We start from the raw sequence: 22,382 nt of genomic DNA on the forward strand, positions 1-22,382 counted from the left end.
CATATAAGCAAGGATAGCTAGGTTAAGGTTTTAATGGGCAAAATTGAAAATTGGTCAGAAATTTTAAAATGCAGACACTTTTTAGATATCAAAATGTGCCGTCACCTTGCCTGAGAACTCTCCAGCAAATCGTGTTAGCTCAGCCTTTCAAATGGGTCTCTATTCTCTTCTCTTACTGCCACTACCTTGCTCCAGGCCGAAAGCACTTTGCCCATGAAGTTTTGCGACAGCCTCTGAACTAGTCTATCTGCTTCCTCTGAGAGTTTTCACACCCTTGGGGAATAAAAGTTGTGCTTTCCCAGTTCTCGGGGAGGGGAGCAATTTAACAGAATGCCCTCCATTTCTAGTTATTCGACCTTAATATTTTCTTAAATATTTGATGTTAGCTCCCAAACAAGCAAAGCCTAGCAAATTGATATTAATGGGGAAAAAACTGGAGAAATTTAAGTTTAAAAACTTAATTTTGGGGGGTTGTGCCTGGTATTTTATTATAATAATGCTTCAATAGTAATAAATAGCATAATATATCTATAGTGATAAGTAGAATATCTAATATAAAGTAAATAAAATGATTCTTTGTTACCTATATCTGTATCATGATTTTCTCCTAAGTTGAAATTTTTTAGTTCACAGGGTAAAATTTAATAAATATGTCACCATTTAATAGTTTTGCAGAAATGATTAAAATTTATGGATCTCACCACCTGAAACTCTCTGAAAACATCTGTGCTCCTGGAATTGAACCCACTTATGCTAAAATGTTTATTGATTGAATTAAACTTCATTCAGTCAATAAGTGAGTGACTGTATGAGCTGGAAGCAGCCTTTTCTAGGATGGGATTCAGAATCCAGAGAGGGAATGAGGTTAGATAAAGTAAAGCAGTGAAACCAGACCAAACCTAGCAGCTAAACAGTTGAAGTGGAGCAAAACAGAATGTGGAGTTAAAGCAGCCAAAGTCAAAAGCCGATAGATGGCGGCGGTAGAGACAAATGGGTCCCAAACCACTGAGCAATATTTTTTAAATGCCAATGAAGAAAAACTGTTTTTCTAGCCATCTCATCAAAACTGTCTTCGGTCAAAGCTTTATTCTCCCTTCGGGAAAAAAAAAAAAAAAAAAGACTGGGGAGATGGGGAGAAATCTTAGTTCTTTATGGAGGTAATTGTGATGACAGGAGAGCAGGAAATAGAAGAGAGAAAGTTACAGCTTCCAAAGCAAGAGGCACAAGGAAGAGATATGATGGTAACAAAATGTGAGGTGGAGGGATTAGCCCTGACAGGCACAGGAGGGCATGCATGGTAAGGCAAGTTGGAAACAGGAATGTATTAAAGCACATGTTCCCCTAAGCAGCCTTTCAGTGTGTGCTTGACCATAAGCACATTCAGATGTATCCCTGGTGCGGGGGGGCAGGGGGAAAAAGTAAAACACACATGACAGACCAGTAATTAAACCACTTAAATGCTAAGATCCTCCATAAAGTTTTTAAAAAAGTCAACCAGATGAAGTGGTCATTGGATGTACATGGGCAAGTTACAGAAGAGGAAAATCCAAATGACCAATAAAAGGGAAGAATTAATCTCAGAGAATTGCTAAGTAAAATAACAAGTTTTTTCACCCATGGTTTAGACAAAAGTTAAAAATATGTAACATCCCATGCTGGTTAGAATGCAGAAAAATACGTTGTCAGTTTGGCCGTATCATTTTAAATTAAAAATACACCTTGCCTTTGATATAATAGTCTTGTCTTTATGAATCTATTCCTACACACACACACACACACACACACACACACACACACACACAGATATATATATTATTCATTGCAGCATTGTCCATAGTGGCAAAAATTTGAAACAAAGTGAATTTTGATCACTAGGAGATGAGTTGAATGGACTATGGTGCGTCTATACTATGGATTATTATAAGATTAAAAATGAGGATGTATATTTGATGTGGAGGATTGCATACGGTATGTTGTAAAATTAGCAAAGCAAGTTATAGGTAATACGTAAAGCATGATGCCATGATGCCCTTTTTTTGGTTAAAACAAACAAAACAAAGCCTTCATATTTGTGATTGTGGGTATATAGTTAGACATGATAAAAGGTGTTCAATTAAACATATCAGACTGAAAATTAACATTGAAAGTAGTATGGAGATAGAGCATAAGAAATAAAAGGAAAAAAAAAGATTCAGAATTCTCTAAACCACTTGATCCCAAACGTTTAGGTATGTCCCTTTCTGAGGATTATAAGGAAGTACAGTAGACCTGTAGTGGGGTTGTGGATGGTTTTAATTATCTTCTGTTACTTATTTTGTTTTATTTTTATTTTTGTTTATTAAAATGGGCATGAATTCTTTATTTAAAAACTAAGGGAAAGTATGTAGATGATATTATGTCCATTTTATCAATAAGGAAACTGAACCTAGCTAATAACAGTACCTTTCCTAAGGTTCCAGATAGTACAAGAGTGGAAATGTGATTAGAGCCCCAGGTTTCACCAAAATGACAGAAACTTACAGACTAATATGAAAAGACAATTAAAAGTAAGAAATTTGAGAAGGAAGGAACTTTTAGCAAGAAGAACATTGGAGGAAAAAACAAACCACAGATGTGCTAACGGAATGGTCAGCCACCATGAGAAGTCAGCTGCCCACCTCACCCCCATCACCTTCAGACCACAACCGAGAAGCAACTCATTAGAAACAAGGTGGTGTTTGATCACCTTGATCTGTAGCGGGGTGAAAATGTTTCAGGAAAGTAAAAACCAATGATTTTATTTGGGGCTTAAAGTGGTAAGTGAGGGGGGTAGGGAGGAGGAACGCAGAGACTGTGCTAACGCTTGCCTGTTTTACATTTGGCAAATTAGAAAAGGCAGTGACTAAAGGAGTTTCACATTATGGCTGAAACAAGGTGAAGACGGTTCTAGCTAATGATGATAGAAAGGTGACTGCTCAAGGCACCCGCTAAACCAATTCAACACGGTTATTAAGTCATTCAACCCTCACAACAACTTATGAAGTAGGTGCTATTTGCTCCATTGTGCAAATGAGGAAATGGCAGAGGTAGAGGAAAATGTTGGAGATTATCAAGATGACCTGGTAGTAAGTGTAGATGTGAGATGTGAGGTGTAGCTGCCAGTCTCCGGGGCACATGATCTATACCACTCTGCTGGGCTGCTGGGGGGTAGGGAGGGACCATCAAAATCCCCTTCTAGTTATGAAAATCATGTGGGTCATTTGGGATATGCACTTTCCTTGGGGCTAATGGAGACAGAATCAGTTTGCTTATAAGACCTTGTAGCTGTGTATGTTTTCAGGCCCTTTTGTATGTATACACACATCTGACGATGCACATATGTGGACTTTGGCTGTTATTCTAAAAAACTTAGATCACCATTTGCTATATGGTCAGCACTTTGCTTTTTTCCAGTAGGTATATCACAGACATCTTTCTGTGCCAGTACATAGAGATTTTGTTCAGTGTTTTTAACTGCTACATAATATTCCATCACATGTAATTGTTGAAGTTACTTCTTGTTCATTACTTTGCCAGACTAAGCAAGAAGGAATTAATTTCTGCCTCTAGCTCTACCCCTCTGTCCCCCACCCATCCCCAAAAAGGAGGAGAGGTTAATTAGCTGACTTTCAATTAATTAACTCTAGGAAGAGTTCAAAAATTTTTTAGGTTAAATACCATTTAAGAGAAGCATGAAACAGACCCTGATAACTGTGGTGTCTTAGTCGGTAGTGTGTGTGTGTGTGTGTGTGTGTGTGTGTGTGTGTGTGTGTGTGTGTGTGTGTGTGTATTTATATATTACATAATTTTGTAACCTAATATACTAATATTTTAACATATATTTAAAACAAACAAAAAGCCTTCTCTAAATCCTTTCTGATATATGATTTTTGCAGTTTTGCTTAAGGTGAGATAGAAGAGGTTTTGGGTGCATTCTGCCACCTAAATGCTGTTGAGTCTTTTAGCTGAGATCACAAAATGTAATGAATAATTTAGTGTATACAGATTAGCAGTCTTTTATAATATTAATCGCAACAAGAGGCCCATTTGTGCCCCATAAAATACAAACCTTGCCTGTTTTATTTATGAAACAAATGTACATCTTAGGTACTCGCTGTTCTTTGTAGGAAGACACAGTGGACCGGAAACTCTGAGTTGATCACCTGGGAGTTCGTAAAATGCTCAGTAGATTTTTGCGATGTTTGGCTGAGACCTTGTGAAAGGAGACAAACATGTAAATGAAGTCAACTTCACAGACCTCTGGGATCCATTACAGCTCAAGATGCTCTTAACACATAATTAGCAAGGGCTGTTAATCACATTTAATAGGTGTTGAGTAATGAGCTGAGACAGGGTATCTGCTGTGACCACTTCCTTCTCTGATTTGGTTAGGCAAGTAAATGCTGATCGGATGCCCACCCCACATCTACACTCTTGAAATGTGACTCGGCATTATATTTTTTCTTTGCTGTCATCAGTGTCTTGATCACTGGGAACTGAGACATTCTCGATAAAAGCACAGAAGGAATCTGTCCAAAAGTCCCCTGGGGTGCTCTTAATGAATGCATTTTCCTTGGCTTTCTTCTGTTTTCTTTGCCTCTTTTCTCATTCCAGTCTGTATCTGATTTGTCAGTTAGTTGTTGAGAGACAAATCCAAACATTTGTGAATAGCAGGTAACTCAGTCTCGGCAAATGGGCTATTTCTGCGTCTGGGATCTCAGAATGTCGGACCCACAGTGACCCATGTCATCCTTTTACAAATTTTCTCAGTGCTGCAGTAGTGCAAGCGTTAGAGACTTTGTGCTCTACGTCCCAGTTCAGCTCTTTCAATTGTTTTCCCATGAATCCAGTCTCCTTGGACAAAATGGAAATAATATAGATGAAACGAATCCTTTTACACCCCTAACCCTCATCTTGGTCCCTCCTCCCCTTCGTACCCCTGCAAACAGTTTGTGCTGATTCTTCTAAACTTTTGAAAGAATTGTATTTGCTGGTCAGTAGAATTTTCAGTAGAAAACATCTAGCATTGTTAAATTAGAAGTTTTTTTGCTTCTGTTTTTAGCTAGTGGAATCATACTGTATCTGTAGAGCTGCAACTTTTTCAGGGAACAGTTTACTGAGTGTCTTCTTATTAGTGTCTTTAGAATTATTTTTTTCTTTTTTACTAGCATGGTATTCCAGACTGTAGATATACCACAATTTATTTAGCCCCTTCCCTGTTGATGAACAGATGATAGTTGTTTGCAGCTTTTCACAGCTTTCATGAATATCTTTGTCCATGCCTCCTTGGTTTGTGTGTGTGAAGACCACTGTAAGTTGGCAAACGGCGAGCAGCCACTCAACCAAATCCAGGCCGCTGCTGTTTTTGTGTGGCCCACAAGCTAAGAATTGTTTTAACATTTTTAAATAGTTGAAAAAAATCAAAAGATGAATAACATTTCTTGATGTGAGAAAATTATATGGAATTCAAATAAAATTTTATTGCAACCTAGCCATATCCATTCATTTATGTATTATCTATGGCTGCTTTTGAACTACAACAGCTGACTTGTTTTCACAGAGACTGTAAGGCTTCCAAAGCCTAAAATACTTACTATTTGTCCTTTTACAGAAAAAGTTTACTGATGTCTGTTCTTAGGTCAATAAGAAGAAGTAGAATTTCTGCATCACACAGCATTAAAAATTAACAAACTGCAAAATGCCCCCCCTTTAAATGGTTGTATAAATGTGCAGTGTGTAAGACAGAATATTTATTTCTCCACATCTACATCGATTTTTTTAAATATTATCAAAATTGACTTTTTTCTGAGCTTATAGAGTATAGTGGTATTTTACTGTTCTGATTTGTTTTTGCCTTTTCTTGATTCCAGTAAGATTGGCCATCTTTTCATATGTTTCCTGGCCCTTTACATTTCTTTTCCTCTATTTTTGTAACTGTATCACATGCCTCTTAGGGATAATATTTTAATAACAAGTTTATTTTATTCTTGTTTATTTTAATAAAAAGTAAGAATAACATTTATTGAACATCTCCTGTGTGCAAGGCACTATGCTGAGTGTTTCACAAATGTTATATAAGCACCACAGCAATCCCTGTGGTAAGTATTAATATTATCTCATTTCATAGATGAGGAAAGTGAGGCTCAAAGAGGTTAAATCACTTACCCACATTCACACAGCTGATCCCTGATAGAGACAGATTTTTTTTTTTAATGCAGGCCTTTGTTTCCAGTCCCTGACCTTTGCTGTTAAACACTGGCTCTGAGTCCAGTGCAGGATAACTACGTCAAGTGAAACATTAGTGGGAAAAACTTCAAGTTAGGGACTCTGCTCATTTTCAGGTATACAGGGATATTCCCAAGTCTCAAGACATAGTTCCACCTTGCTTCTCTTGAATTTGTAAGTCTATATCACATACCACTTTAGGAGAACCTGTGGTTGCCAGAAAATCACTTGATTGTTGTAGTTTCACAGAGGTTCACAATCATGAGTTCCATGTAGTTGAAGTATCTATTATTGGAGTCAAAAACCTTCCGTTTGCATCTTGGCTCCCTAACTTATTTGGTACATGACCTTGGATGTTATTTTGCCTTGCTAGGTCCCATTTTCCGCACTGCTCGCTTAAATATCAATAATAATACTATTCAAGATGAAAGGAGACGCGTTTAAGAAGTGTCCAGCACAGTTCCTGGCACATAATAACCCTTCAATAACAATTGCATCCCTGTCAAAAGTGTAAGAGATAATCCATCTGGATTTTGCCTTTTATGGGGAACCTGGCCCTAACTAGGCATTTCTCATGAACTGTAGTCCTTAGTCTACCAATGTCAGAGTGTCTGAGGATGTCTATTAAAATGCAGATTCCTGGGCTTCACATCATCTGATTTAATCATCAAACTCTGAGGATGTCCTTGGAAATCTACACTTTTAACAAGTTCCCAGATGATTTTGGGGCAGACTAAAGTTTGAGAACCACCAGACCATCAAAATTCTGGTGGCTTTCTATTTTTAAAAATGCTAATAAAGGTTATTCTCCTTTGGAAGCCAGTTAAATATTTTAAACCATATGAGGTCAAGGGTATCTTCTTTATATGTAACTTAGATTCCTCTGACAATAATTGTAAGATCATGTCCTCTTCTTTTAGCAGAAATGCCATCTTTGACATAATCCTTATAATGTCACCCTCTGAACTCTTTTATCTTCTCTATTAAATATGTTCTGATAACATCAAGGTTTTTGGATGATAGATGATGTATTACATCTATTTTTTTTTTTAACTTTGGGTTTGTTTATTTATTTATTTATTTATTTATTTATTTATTTATTTATTTTTGGCTGTGTTGGGTCTTCATTTCTGTGCGAAGGCTTTCTCTAGTTGCGGCAAGTGGGGGCCACTCTTCATCACGGTGCACGGGCCTCTCATTATCGCGGCCTCTCTTGTTGCGGAGCACAGGCGCCAGATGCGCAGGCTCAGTAATTGTGGCTCACAGGCCCAGTTGCTCCACAGCATGTGGGATCTTCCCAGACCAGGGCTCGAACCCGTGTCCCCTGCATTGGCAGGCAGATTCTCAACCACTGCACCACCTGGGAAGCCCTAGATGATGTATCAATTTAGGAGTGCTTTGTGGAGTTGGTTCTTTGTATTCCTTGATCGAATTTGTTATAGATTCTTAGCTTAGAAGACGGTAATAGGGTCCTTTCTTTTAGGAAGGAAAACAGTGTTTATTGTCTTGATTATCTAGACTGACTCTAAGTCCTAGATAGTGTTTGAATTTGGCACTGATCTTGTCACTAGTCATTTGTAAGGACATCTATAGCTTCCTTGCCTAATCTCCCAACCTTGTTCATGTACCATGCCCTAGACCAGTTCTCAAAGTATGTTTCCTAGTGCAATGGGATCACTGTCAGCATCACCTGGGAACTTATTAGAAATGCAGATGATCTGCACAACTCCACAGCTACCGAATCAGACATGTGGAGGAGATGGGGCTTAGCAATCTGGTAACAAGCCTTCCCTGGGATTCTGTTGCATGCTCATGTTTGAGAACCAGCTGGGTTCTAGAGTTTAGTCTCAGGTCTTTCCTAACCACCTGGTCTAAACCTGTCTCTCCCTAGCCCACCACCTGCCTTGCCAGCCTTTAGCATTGTACCCTGTTTGTTTCCTTCATACCGTATCACGATTTGTAGTTACATGTTTATTTCTGTTTTACTTGAAAGTCGTCTGTTTTCCGAACTAGATCATAAGCTTGGTAATTACTAAAACCATACCTATTTTATTCACCAACATATCCCCTAGCATGTAGCACAGTGCCTGGCATGTGGTAGATATTAAATAAATATTTAAGCAAATGGATGAGTGGATGATCAGTTAATATGAAAGTGACTGAGGTTATATTTCTTCCGATCTGCATTTTTTTGCTTGTTTGCTTTTTTGTTATTTATGTAGACGACCACACACTACTAGTTTCATAACTAACTTGTAAGCTGTTTACAAGGATAATTTACATGCTGCGCGCACACACACACACACACACACACACACACAAACTCACACTGCTTCCTGCAGCCAACTTGCTCTGCTGCTTTCAAATCCAGTGGCAATGTCTTTACCACTATAGATGTTTCAGTTTGAGGAGAGAGACAGTGTTCAGTTCACTTAACATGCACTTACTGCGGAAGTAACACGGGCACATCAGGGCAAGCAGCACTGGAGTTGGCATAGTACTTCTTGACTAAGATTTTTAACTCCATTGGCCTAGAATCGCCAGTGTTCTGAGCCATTCGCATTGTGAAGGTTAAAATCAGGAAAGCTCTTCCACCGTTCTGCCTTTCTTTTCCTCAGTGTTTCTCTCCCTCTCCCCCTCCCCCGCCACCAGCCCCATGTCTGGCCCTCCCTCTCTTTAATACCTCACTCCCTCTCACAGTCCTTGAATTTATTAACTCCTTGACGGCTTTCCCCTCTATTTGATAGGTTTCCCCTCTGATTACTCCTTCAGATCTTCTCTAAAGGGCTGGTGAAAATCATTCGCTGCGTGTAGGTAGAAGAACTTACAGTCTTCTAGAAGTGGACTCTCTTTTTGCCTTTTATCATCATCAGCAGCAGCAGGTCTAAGAGTTAGGTGTGGATTTGAATCTCAGCTCAGCCCCTTCTTAGGTGAGAAAGCTTGAGTCGGATTCTTAGCTTCCCTGAGCCAGAGGTTGCCCACCTGTGAAATGGAGAAAATAACAATTACATCCTGGCATGGCTGTGAGAACGAACGGGGTAAGATTTGCGGATTACCTAGCTCAACACTGGTGCTCAATGTATGGTACTCACAATTGAAATATATTGGGTACAGTTCCCATGATCTTGGGAGAGACTAGGAAGCTACAGAGGGAGGGAGATTTGTTAACAGGCCACATTAAAATAAAATTTAAATCATGGCAGACGGAAAGGAGATGGAGATTGTGAATCTCTTAGGGACCTAAATATGAAAGTAGTCTTACTTTTCTGTCCTCATACTCTATTGACAAAAGTACCTGCTAATGGATTATTTGGAATGCAAGCTAATACATGCCCTTATCCCCCCTCCTCAGGATTCTTCTCAAATAAATGATAATAAACTGCCCTCCTTTTATTTTGATAAACTTTCCAGGCTAAAATCCCGAAAGTGGTGATAACACAGTGAAAAGGCTTTCCTTCAAAATAATAAATATAAAGCTACCTTTGTTAAATGTTTAAAACGTGTATTCCAACTTAACTTTCCTAAGGCATCATCCAGGAGTTTTCCAGTGGGAAAACTCAGATTCACATCTTTTTGGGAATCGTTATCACTAGAGATTTCAGCATTGTCAAATGAATCCAGCTCAAATATATTCATGGTGGGACATTTATATCTTTTATATTTTACCCAAAATTATATAATGTGTGAGGTTTCTTGAAAACATTATCTTTTTCATAATGATGGTCTGACGCATTTTTTGTGACCTGATCTAAAACATGATTTTTAAGTTTTTACCTTGCCAGTCACAAACCAACATCCTCCCTGTCATTTGCATTATGTGGAAAATAAACAACATTTAGCTGGAAAGACACAATCCAGAAAGATCAGCCAATACATCACCAGTAGGTCCAGAATTACAATATACATAGTAATTAGCAGTGGCTGTATGAACCCTTCAATCTTTGGCACTTCCTCAGTGTTTTCATAAATGGCTCCGTTCCTTGGTAGTCTGTACTCCCCAGTATAGTAGTAGGATTATTGTCCTTCTGGACACATTAAGTGGATTATTTTCTTAGAGGAGAAGAGGTTATGAAAAGTAATGTGCCATTTTTTTCCCCTGAGCAGATGCTGGTTTCTTTGATAATTTCCAATTTGAAATAAGAAATAAGATAAACTTTCCTTCTTTACAGGGAGGCAAAATGTCTTACTGAATAGACTGGAGAAAACCAATTCATTTGAGAACTAATTTAAGAATTTCCTGATTGGTGAAGAATATTGACATCAGAATCTTGTAATCCACGTTACTTTGGAACTAAGATCCTTGTACATTGGTGCAGGTGGAAGTCCTTTATGTGTATATAACATATGTAACATAGAGTCTTAGATACATGTATGAGGGGTTAATGTTTTCCCCAGCTCCTCTCTTCGACTATTTAAGTTTCCCTGTCTGCCTCAGGATCCCAGAATTATCGATCAACAGGAAGGTAGATGTATTTTGCAAAGACTAAAACTTTAAACTTTCTGTCTTTTTACTCCATATAGGAATAAGGAAGATCTTGGATTGCAATGTGTGTTTGCAGGGAGTCACTAAATAAGCAGAATGCTTACGAGAAGAGAAGCAAGCCTATATATATCTCTCTCGCTAAACACACACACACACACACACACACACACACACACACACACACACACACACATATATACACACACATATATATATATAAACTTCTTAAATAACATTTAAAAATTCATCTTCTGTCCTATTCAATAGTTTTCCCGGAAAATTACTTAACTCATTAACTCTCTTGCATTTATAAAATAAAATGAAGGGTATACTGCTCATCCTACATATGAAAATTCAATTCTGATTTTTAATACAATGCTGTGAAAAGTGACTAGTATATATTTTAAGTAGTTATCCATAAGGTGTTATCTACTTATGTCGATTATTTTCAAAGTGAAAAAAGCAGTTTGAACACATTATAATTTTATCTTTTGCCAATTAAAATATTTAAAATCATTTCTTGCAGTACTTTTATCCACAGTCAGACCTTGTGAGAATCTATTGATAATTGCTTGGTTAGAATGAAATTAACCTGCATCAGTCTTGTAACTAAAACGCCCACTATAACCAGCTGATTTTTCTTCCTTTCTACTCTTTTGAGGTAGGCTTTCTCTTCTTCATACTCTGAATTCTAGAGAGGCTAACAAATATTCAAAATTATCTGCCATCTTTTACCATCTGGGTAAATACTCACTTATTTCTGTTTTCTTCTTACTGGTGAATAGTCTCACCTAGATGGGACAGAAGTGCTTAAGATCTACTTGCCTCTCTCTCTAGATACAGCTACTAAACAGCTGCATCAAAACCTGACATTACTTTTCCTATTTAATTTTACCTATGCATTCAGCTAAACAATAACAGATTCTTAGTATTCTGAATTATCCTCTGTTTTGCTTCTATTCCCTTACATTTGTACTTCTTGTCAGAATTATTAAGCATTAAAATGCATTAATGTTGTTAAAGTGTTGTGTTTGCTCGATTTTCTCATTATTTAGAGCTGAACACTTTTTAAAGTTGGAAGCTTTTTTATCTTGCTTTGTCTATGTTACCCTATAAGATTTTAAGCAGATGGGTTGCATACCTGTTTGCTTTTTGAAACACAATAAATATTCCTCATACTTCTTTAGAGATACATCCAGGAGAAAAACTAAAGTAGTTTAGTGTTGCATAGGAATACTTAGGATTGCTAAACAAGTTGCATTATTGTGAAAAATGAAGATTTTGTGTTGTTATGATGATAATCTGTTTCTTTCTTATTTATTTTAATTGCAAAATAACTTGCTCCCAAGGAAGGATGAGTTTAGATGTATTACTGAAAGCAAGAACATGTTCTGCTTTTTAAAACAGCTTGAGTAAATTATAACTAGATCATTGAGGTCTCAGTCAGTGGTTATTACAGGATTAGGTGGCAAAGCTAACTTCCTATGGAACAAGAAATAATACAAACATTCCAACAAATGTAGTTTCTCATTATAAACCTCCAGAGTCCAAGGTTACAGATTGACTGTTATTTGTTAAAGCAAATCTTTCAGTTTGTACATAGATAATTGCCACCTTCAGTAAACTGAATTATGCAAATATTCAACTTGATGAGAACTTGAAAAGTACAAATTTGTCTTAAATTTGCCTTGCTTTAGACCACTTCTTTCTCTCTAAACAAAGGATTCTGATTACTCTAGGACTTAATATTTGCAATAGCCCTTGGGTCAACAATTTCTCTACCTATTTTTTCACTAACTGCTCTGAAATTAATGGCCAGTGCTTTTAATTATAATTTTAATCAAGGCAGACTAAAAGAAACTTGGAACTTATGATTTAATTTTCCAATATGTGCTATCATATTTAATCTTTATAGGAATCCAGTGAGGTAGGTATTCCTCTGTTGTACAAAGGAGGAAATGGAGGCTCTTAGTGTGTCAAAGGACACACTAAGGAATTGGCAGAAGCCACCCAACTCTTTTTTATTTTAATTTATTTTTGGCTGCATTGGGTCTTCGTTGCTACACGCGGGCTTCTTCTAGTTGTGGCGAGCGGCGGCTACTCTTCGTTGCGGTGCGCGGGCTTCTCACTGTGGTGGCTTCTCTTGTTGCGGAGCACAGGCTCTAGGCGCGTGGGCTTCAGTAGTTGTGGCTTGTGGGCTCTAGAGCGCAGGCTCAGTAGTTGTGGCTCGTGGGCTCTAGAGCGCAGGCTGAGAAGTTGTGGCGCACGGGCTTAGTTGCTCCACAGCATGTGGGATCTTCCCGGAGCAGGGCTCGAACCCGTGTCTCCTGCATTGGCAGGTGGATTCTCAACCACTGTGCCACCAGGGAAGCCCCAGCCACCCAACTCTTAAGCTACAGTGTTGAGGTTTGAGCCCAGAGAGTATGACTCCAGACCTAAGACCAATGGACTTAGTCTCAGTGCTGTATAGCTCCGTGTTATCATCTGCTAAAGGACATGCATTCTTTAATCTATGGCAGGTAACTCTTCTAAATACTCTCAGGAAAGCCATTTAGGAGCATTTAAAAAAAAAAGTCCACCCCCAACAGTGGGAATTGATCTTTCCTTTGAGGGCAGGTGCCAAGATAGAACTGCATCAATACCAAAGTTTTGATACTAATACTAATATTTTTAAAACACTAATATTTTTTCCAATTTCTGCAGTGTCTACTGTACCATTAGCTCTTAGGAAATACCAAATTGGAAAGTAGATGGCACACTTGGCCTAAAATACAGACCTTCATTTTCTTTTGTCAGTTATTCCTAGTCTAAACCCTCAGCGCCCCTTTTTCCTCCCTGACGTGTCTCTCTTCATCTCCCTTATTTCAGTCTTCCCATGACTTTTCTGTGACCTTTTTGCTTTCCTCTTTTTCCTCACTTTCTGTCATCTATCTTTAAAGATCCCCAAATCTCATTCTCTTTGTTCATTTCTTCTGACTGTGATTTCTTGCTACTTTGGATTTCACATGTAGTGAACTTCTGGGATGTCTGTATTCTTAAATGTTATGGATGCAGGTAGCTGTTCTAGGGGGTGCCTGGTAGGCAAATATGGATTGAGAGTTGGGGGGAGGGATCCTAGGATGGGATTTATTTAGAACTAAATGTTCAGGTCTAAGTCTGGAAGCCCAGTTTAACCCCAGTTTTCGGCTCAAGTCTCAGTTGAGGAAGTATGTTGAAACTCGACATCATGTCCAGTGTGTTCAGTGAGCTTAACTGTTATAGGCTATGATGTTGCCAGTGCAGCTTATTTGAAATGAGTGTTTACAGAATAAATGTGCTTGAGTATGTCCTTATATATTTGCATATATAAACTTGCCTATATTTTCAAAAAGTTACTTGATAGGTACTGATGGAAGAAACTTGAAAAAAGTTCTCTTAGATACTTTCAAAATGAGGCATTTACTGTCTTCTGTAGAACCTTTGTTTAGTACGTAACTGATACTTGAAAATTTAAATATAGCTTTCACTGTGAGTGGCTTCAGCAAGTCCTGGTAATGGTTGTATGAAACTCTTCTTTATGGATCAACAATTCATCAGAGGGAAAAGAAACGTAGAAGTATTGTTAAAATGTATATGTGTGTATGTGTTTATTTATGTGCATTTACAAATATTTAAATACGTATCTTACCCTTGAGTATTGTCTAAGCGTGGAGCATGAGTCCTTCTTAATAAGTGTCTGATCTAGATAAATTTCACAGTATTCAAAAAGATTTGATCACTTGCTTATGGTTTCAAGTAGCCTGATCTGTAGGAAACTTTGTAGTAGCAACCCTCTTGGCTTACTAAGCATCTCTAATTGTTAGGCTTCCTCAACGATTTTTTGTTTCACAGACCTATGAACTGAGGCACAAGGTGGGTAACAGGTTAAATGAAGGAGAAACAGCAGAAGTATCATACCATGAATCTACATCTGCACATATCAGTAGAATTTTGTAATGTCCTAAGTAATCCAGTATTTTTACTAGTAACAGTTAGCAATGCCTTGGTTTTAAGCAAACAGAAGTAGATTTTAGTTAGTTTAAGGAAAAAATGAATTTATTGACCGTCTCTTGGGTAGTTCACTGTACAGGTTGTAGGAGATTGGAGAATGAGACTTGGGAATGGACAGGACACAGGGTAGAAGTGTGGTTATAGACAGCATGAGCTACTTGACAGTTTTATGAGAACAGCCCTATTGGAAGCAAAAATTTCCAGTTCTTTTGAGCCTTTTGGTTACCATAATCAAGATTCAGGTTTCAAGGAGAGAGTATCCAATTGGCATAAATTGGGAAATGGGCCCAATCTTGGCAAGGGCACATCTTATTGCCAAGAGTGGAGAAGATGATTTGGGGATGTGATTATTAAAAAGCCATGGAATGGTTGGGCTGCTGGAAATAAAAATCTCGTGTATAATTTCCCATCCTTCTTTAGAATTTGGCATCTCCACAAAATCTGACAATGACTTTAAAGTGAAAGCACGTATTGAGATTGATCTTTACATGAAAATGATTAACTTGATCCACAAAACGTACAGTAAAAGCAAACAATAAAGAAAGGAAACTAATAAAGGAAATTGATTTATTTGAAGTGCCATGTGTCTTTTTCACTTTCCTGCATATAGCAGGACCGAATTAGTGGCAGCCTTGGCTCCAGTGGTCTGCCGGGCCAGCAGAAATAGGTTTCAACCATGCCTCGTTTGATTGTATTTTGTCTGAATCGAAGGACAGAACAGCTTTGAGTTTGCCTGTGAGATTACCTCGTTTTGAAGATCAGGAAATTTTTAGAGAAAAGTATTCTTAATGGAAAAAGAGGAATTTAATTTACGGTTTTGAGCATTGTGTTCTGATAAACATTTTTATGTCTTATATATGTGCCTGTGCTTGTGACCATTTTACAAACAGTCATTCATCAACATTTATCAATCCACTAAGTGTTTTTTGAGCACTGGGGGATATGCAATTATTATACCAATTTTTTTTAACATCTTTATTGGAGTGTAATTGCTTTACAATGCTGTTTCAGTTTCTGCTGTATAACAAAGTGAATCAGCTATATGTGTACATATATCCCCATATCCCCTCCCTCTTGAGCCTCCCTCCCACCCTCCCTATCCCACCCCTCTAGGTGGTCACAAAGCACCGAGCTGATCTCTCTGTGCTCTGCAGCTGCTTCCCACTAGCTAGCTATTTTACACTTGGTAGTGTATATATGTCCATGCCACTCTCTCACTTCATCCCAGCTTACCCTTCCCCCTCCCTGTGTCCTCAAGTCCATTCTCTACATCTGCATCTTTATTCCTGTCCTGCCCTTAGGTTCATCAGAAGCATTTTTTTTAGATTCCATATATATATATGTTAGCATATGATATTTGTTTTTCTCTTTTTAATTAACTTTTTTTGGAGTATAGTTGACTTACAATGCTGTGTTAGTTTCTGCTGTACAGCAAAGTGAATCAGTTATACATATACGTGTATCCATTCTTTTTTAACTTCTATTCCCATATAGGTCATTACACAGTATTTAGTAGCATTCCCTTTGCTATACAGAAGGTTCATTTTTTTTTTCTTTTTTATTTATTTATGGTGGTGGGATGAATTGGGAGATTGGGATTGACATATATACACTAATATGTATAAAATAGATAACTAATAAGAACCTGCTGTTTGTAGATTTTTTTGATGATGGCCTTTCTGACCAGTGTGAGGTGATACCTCATTGTGTGTTTGATTTGTATTTCTCTAATGATTAGTGATGTTGAGCATCCTTTCATGTGTTTGTTGGCAATCTGTATATCTTCTTTGGAGAAATGACTGTTTAGGTCTTCTGCCTATTTTTGGATTGGGTTGTTTGTTTTTTTGATATTGAGCTGCATGAGCTGCTTGTATATTTTAGAGATTAATCCTTTGTCTGGTGATTTGTTTACAAATATTTTCTCCCCTTCTGAGGGTTGTCTTTTGGTCTTGTTTATGGTTTCGTTTGCTGTGCAAAAGCTTTTAAGTTTCATTAGGTCCCATTTGTTTATTTTTGGTTTTATTTCCATTTCTCCAGGAGGTGGGTCAAAAAGGATCTTGCTGTGATTTATCTCATAGAGTGTTCTGCCTATGTTTTCCTCTAAGAGTTTTCTACTGTCTGGCCTTACATTTAGGTCTTTAATCCATTTTGAGTTTATTTTTGTGTATGGTGTTAGGGAGTGTTCTAATTTCATTCTTTCACATGTAGCTGTCCAGTATTCCCAGCACCACTTATTGAAGAGGCTGTCTTTTCTCCACTGTATATTCTTGCCTCCTTTATCAAAGATAAGGTGACCATATGTGCATGGGTTTATCTCTGGGCTTTCTATCCTGTTCCATTGATCTATATTTTGTATCCTGCTACTTTACCAAATTCATTGCTTAGCTCTAGTAGTTTTCTGGTAGCATCTTTAGGATTCTCTATGTATAGTATCATGTCATCTGCAAACAGTGACAGCTTTACTTCTTCTTTTCCGATTTGGATTCCTTTTATTTCTTTTTCTTGTCTGATTGCTGTGGCCAAAACTTCCAAAACTGTTTTGAATAATAGCAATGAGAGTGGGCAACCTTGTCTTGTTCCTGATCTTAGAGGAAATGGTTTCAGTTTTTCACCATGGAGAACGATGTTGTCTGTGTGTTTGTCATTTATGGCCTTTATTATGTTGAGGTAAGTTCCCTCTGTGCCTGGTTTCTGTAGTTTTTAATCATAAATGGGTGTTGAATTTTGTTGAAAGCTTTTTCTACATCTATTGAGATGATCATATGGTTTTTCTCCTTCAATTTGTTAATATGTTGTATCACACTGATTGTTTTGCATCAATTGAAGAATCCTTGCATTCCTGGGATAAACCCCACTTGATCATGGTGTGTGATCCTTTTAATGTGCTGTTGGATTCTGTTTGCTAGTATTTTGTTGCGGATTTTTGCATCTATATTCATCAGTGACATTGGCCTGTAGTTTTCTTCTTTTGTGACATCTTTGTCTGGTTTTGGTATCAGGGTGAGTGTGGCCTCGTAGAATGAGTTGAGGAGTGTTCCTCCGTCTGCTATATTATAGAAGAGTTTAAGAAGGATAGGTGTTAGCTCTTCTCTAAATATTTGATAGAATTTGCCTGTGAAGCCATCTGGTCCTGGGCTTTTGTTTGTTGGAAGATTTTTAATCACAGTTTCAATTTCAGTGCTTGTGATCAGTCTGTTCATATTTTCTGTTTCATCCTGGTTCTGTCTTGGAAGGTTTTGCTTTCCTAAGAATTTGTCCATTTCTTCCAGGTTGTCCATTTTATTGGCATATAGTTGATTGCAGTAGTCTCTCATGATCCTTTGCATTTCTACAGTGTCAGTTGTTACTTCTCCTTTTTCATTTCTAATTCTGCTGATTTGAGTCTTCTCCCTTTTGTTCTTGATGAGTCTGGCTAATGGTTTATCAATTTTGTTTATCTTTTCAAAGAACCAGCTTTTAGTTTTATTGATCTTTGTTATTGTTTTCTTCATTTCTTTTTCATTTATTTCTGATCTGATCTTTATGATTTCTTTCCCTGTGCTAACTTTGGGGTTTTTTGTTCTTCTTTCTCTAATTGCTTTAGGTATAAAGTTAGGTTGTTTTTTTGAGATTTTTCTTGTTTCTTGAGGTAGGATTGTATTGCTCTAAACTTCCCTCTTAGAACTGCTTTTGCTGAATCTCATAAGTTTTGGAGTGTCGTGTTTTCACTGTCATTTGTTTCTAGGTATTTTTTGATTTCCTCAGTGATCTCTTGGTTATTTAGTAGTGTATTGTTTAGCCTCCAGGTGTTTGTATTTTTTATGCTTTTTTCCCTGTAATTGATACCTAGTCTTATAGCATTGTGGTCGGAAAAGATACTTGATATGATTTCAGTTTTCTTAAATTTACTGAGGCTTGATTTGTGACCCAGGATATGATCTATTCTGGAGAATGTTCCATGAGCATTGAGAAGAAAGTGTATTCTGTTGTTTTTGGATGGAATGTCCTATAAATATCAATTTAGTCCATGTTGTCTTATGTATCATTTAAAGCTTGTGTTTCCTTATTTATTTTCATTTTGGATTATCTGTCCATTGGTGAATGGGGTGTTAAAGTCCCCTGCTATTATTGTGTTACTGTCAATTTCCCCTTTTATGGCTGTTAGCATTTGCCTTATGTATTGGGGTGCTCCTGTGTTGCGTGCATAAATATTTACCATTGTTACATCTTCTTCTTGGATTGATCCCTTGATCGTTATGTAGTGTCCTTCTTTGTCTCTTGAAATAATCTTTATTTTTGAGTCTGTTTTGTCTGATATGAGAATTGCTACTCCAGCTTTCTTTTGATTTCCATTTGCATGGAATATCTTTTTCCATCCCCTCACTTTCAGTCTGTATGTGACCCTAGGTCTGAAGTTGGTCTCTTGTAGACAGCATACATATGGGTCTTGTTTTTGTATTCATTCAGCCAGTCTGTGTCTTTTGGTTGGAGCTTTTAATTCATTTACATTTAAGGTAATTATCAATATGTATGTTCGTATTACCATTTTCTTAATTGTTTTGTGTTTGGTTGTGTAGGTCTTCTTCTCTTGTGTTTCCTGCCTAGAGAAGTTCCTTTAGCATTTGTTGTTAAGCTTGTTTGGTGATGCTGAATTCTCTTAACTTTTGCTTGTCTGTAAGGTTTTTAATTTCTCTGTAGAATCTGAATGAGATCCTTGCTGGGTAGAGTAATCTTGGTTGTAGGTTTTTCCCTTTCATCACTTTAAATATGTCCTGGCACTCCCTTCTGGCTTGCAGAGCCTCTGCTGAAAGTTCAGCTGTTAACCTTATGGGCATTCCCTTGTATGTTATTTGTTGCTTTTTCCTTGCTGCTTTTAATACTTTTTCTTTGTGTTTAATTTTTGTTAGTTTGATTCATATGTGTCTTGGCATGTTTCTTCTTGGATTTATCCTGTATGGGACTCTCTGCGCTTCCTGGACTTGATTGACTATTTTCTTTCCCATGTTTGGGGTGTTTTTGACTACAATCTCTTCAAATATTTTCTCAGACCCTTTCTTTTCCTCTTCTTCTTCTGGGACCTCTATAACTTGAATGTTGGTGCGTTTACTGTTGTATCAGAGGTCTCTGAGACTGTCCTCAATTCTTTTCATTCTTTTTTCTTTATTCTGCTCTGCGGTATTTATGTCCACTATTTTATCTTCCAGGTCACTTATCCGTTCTTCTGCCTCAGTTATTCTGCTACTGATGCCTTCTAGAGATTTTTAAATTTAATTTCTTGTGTTGTTCATCATTGTTTGTTTGCTCTTTAGTTCTTCTAGGTCCTTGTTAACCATTTCTTTTATTTTCTCCATTCTATTTCCAGGATTTTGGATCATCTTTACTAACATTACTCTGAATTCTTTTTCATGTAGACTGCCTGTTTCCTCTTCATTTGTTTGGTCTGGTGGGTTTTTAACTTGCTTCTTTATCTGCTGCATATTTCTCTGTCTTCTCATTTTGTTTAACTTACTGTGTTTGGGGTCTCCTTTTCACAGGCTGCAGGTTCGTAGTTCCCATTATTTTTGGTGTCTGCCCCCAGTGGGTGAGGTTGTTTTAGTGGCTTGTGTAGGCTTCCTGGTGATGGGACTGGTGCTGGTGCTCTGGTGGGTGGGGCTGGATCTTGTCTCTCTGGTGGGCAGTCCCGAGTCTGATGGTGTGTTTTGGGGTGTCTGTGAGCTTAGTATGATTTTATGCAGCCTCTCTGCTAATGGGTGGGTTTGTGTTCCTGTCTTGCTAATTGTTTGGCATGGTCATCCAGCACTGGAGCTTGCTGGCCGTTGGGTGGAACTGGGTCTTAGTGTGAGATGGAGATCTCTGGGAGAGCTCTTGCCAATTGATATTACATGGGGCCAGGAGGTCTCTGGTGGTCCATTGTCCTGGACTCGGCTCTCCCACCACCGAGGCTCAGGCCTAACACTCAGCTGGAGCACCAAGACCCTGCCAGCTGCATGGCTCAGATGAAAAGGAAGGGGGGAAAAGAAAAAAAAGCCAAGCAGAAAGAGCCCCAATCCAAATGGTAAAAGCAAAACTCAACGGACAAAATCACACAGAGGAACGTACACCCACACTCATAAAAAGAAAACAAACAAAAAACAATAAACAAAAATGAACAGACAGAACCCTAGGACAAATGGTAAAAGCAAACCTTTTGGGAAGTCTGAGGTCTTCTGCCGGCGTTCAATAGGTGTTCTGTAGGAGTTGTTCCACGTGTAGGTGTATTATTTTTTTAACATCTTTATTGGAGTATAATTGCTTTACAATGTTTTGTTAGTTCTGCTTTATAACAGAGTGAATCAGCTATACATATACATATATCCCCATATCTCCTCCCTCTTGTGTCTCCCTCCTACCCCTCTAGGTGGTCACAAAGCACTGAGCTAATCCCCCTGTGCTATGTGGCTGCTTCCCACTAGCTATCTATTTTGTATTTGGTAGTGTATATATGTCCATGCCACTCTCTCATGTAGATGTAGTTTTGATGTATTTGTGGGGAGGAAGGTGATCTCCACATCTTACTCCTCCGCCATCTTGAAGGTCTCTGTATACCAATTTTTAAGATAATTAGCATGGTACCTAACATCCATGCTAAGTGCAGAATAAATGTTGCCTTTTGTTATGATAATAGTTACTACAAATATCTGATAAAAATAAGCACTTGCTATGTGATAGGCTCTGTCACTTAACACTTAGGAACTTGATTATTTTTGCTTTGTTACTGATAAGGAAATTGAGGCTTAGAAAGGCACAGATGGTCATCTTTAGTTGTAGACAACAAAAATCAGTCTTGCACAGGGTTTCTCAACCTCTACCCTGTGGACATTTTCTTGGAGGGGTGGGGGCTGGGGGTGGAGGGAGGACTGTTCTCTGCACTGCGGGGTGTTTAGTACCATCTTTGGCCTATACTGACTAAATGTCAGTAGCATCCTTCCAGCTGTGACAGCCAAAAATGTCTCTAAAAATTGCTAAGTATCCCTGGGCATTGGCAGGGGTCGGGTGTGGACCAAAATGGCAAAATTGAACCCAGTTAAAAACCACTGGTCTAGCTAGCTTGAGGAAAAAAAGAAATATACTGCAGGATCTCTGATGCTGCCACCCTGGAAACCTGGATGTCCTTTTGTCCTGCTCATTCAGAATCTGGATTTCTGTGGTAGCTCCTATTGCCTCCCGTCACTTTCTGAGTCAGTTACCTGAAAGGCCTGTGTCACGTGCCCTTACTGAATGGGAGCCTGGGAATGTTGGGCCCCATAATACTGGCAACTCCTCAGATATTTAGGCTTTTGTTATTGGGTATGTAAAGACTGGTCTTGGGACTTCAAAAAACTTACATTCAACAAATCCAAGGGCTGTTCCTTAACTGTTCCTGTAAGCCAAGCACAGTGGCAGGTACTGGGAATTTAGGAGATAGACATGGTCCTAGCTCTTGTGGAGCCTACTGTCTTTTTGGAGACAAATAAAATAACAATCTTAGTGCTGTGATGGAGAGAGGAACAAAGAGCTACCTGTGTAAATTCAGTGAAAGGAACATCAACCTGGGCTCAGGGAATGTGTCCAGAGGTGGTGACTTTAAACCTTGTCCTAAAGAATGAATGATTTTTTTTTTTCCCCCAAA

General features: G+C 38.1%; 1 protein-coding gene across 13 annotated transcripts in view; it reads left to right on the plus strand.

Moving 5' to 3' along the window:
- Positions 1-22,382, plus strand: part of FHIT (fragile histidine triad diadenosine triphosphatase) — a 1,491,711-nt gene that overhangs the window by 786,422 nt on the left and 682,907 nt on the right. The gene's annotated exons all lie outside the window — the stretch shown is intronic.

The sequence above is a fragment of the Balaenoptera borealis genome, assembly GCF_965194805.1.
Source record: "Balaenoptera borealis genome assembly, chromosome: 12".
In the NCBI taxonomy this organism is placed as follows: Eukaryota; Metazoa; Chordata; class Mammalia; order Artiodactyla; family Balaenopteridae; genus Balaenoptera; species Balaenoptera borealis.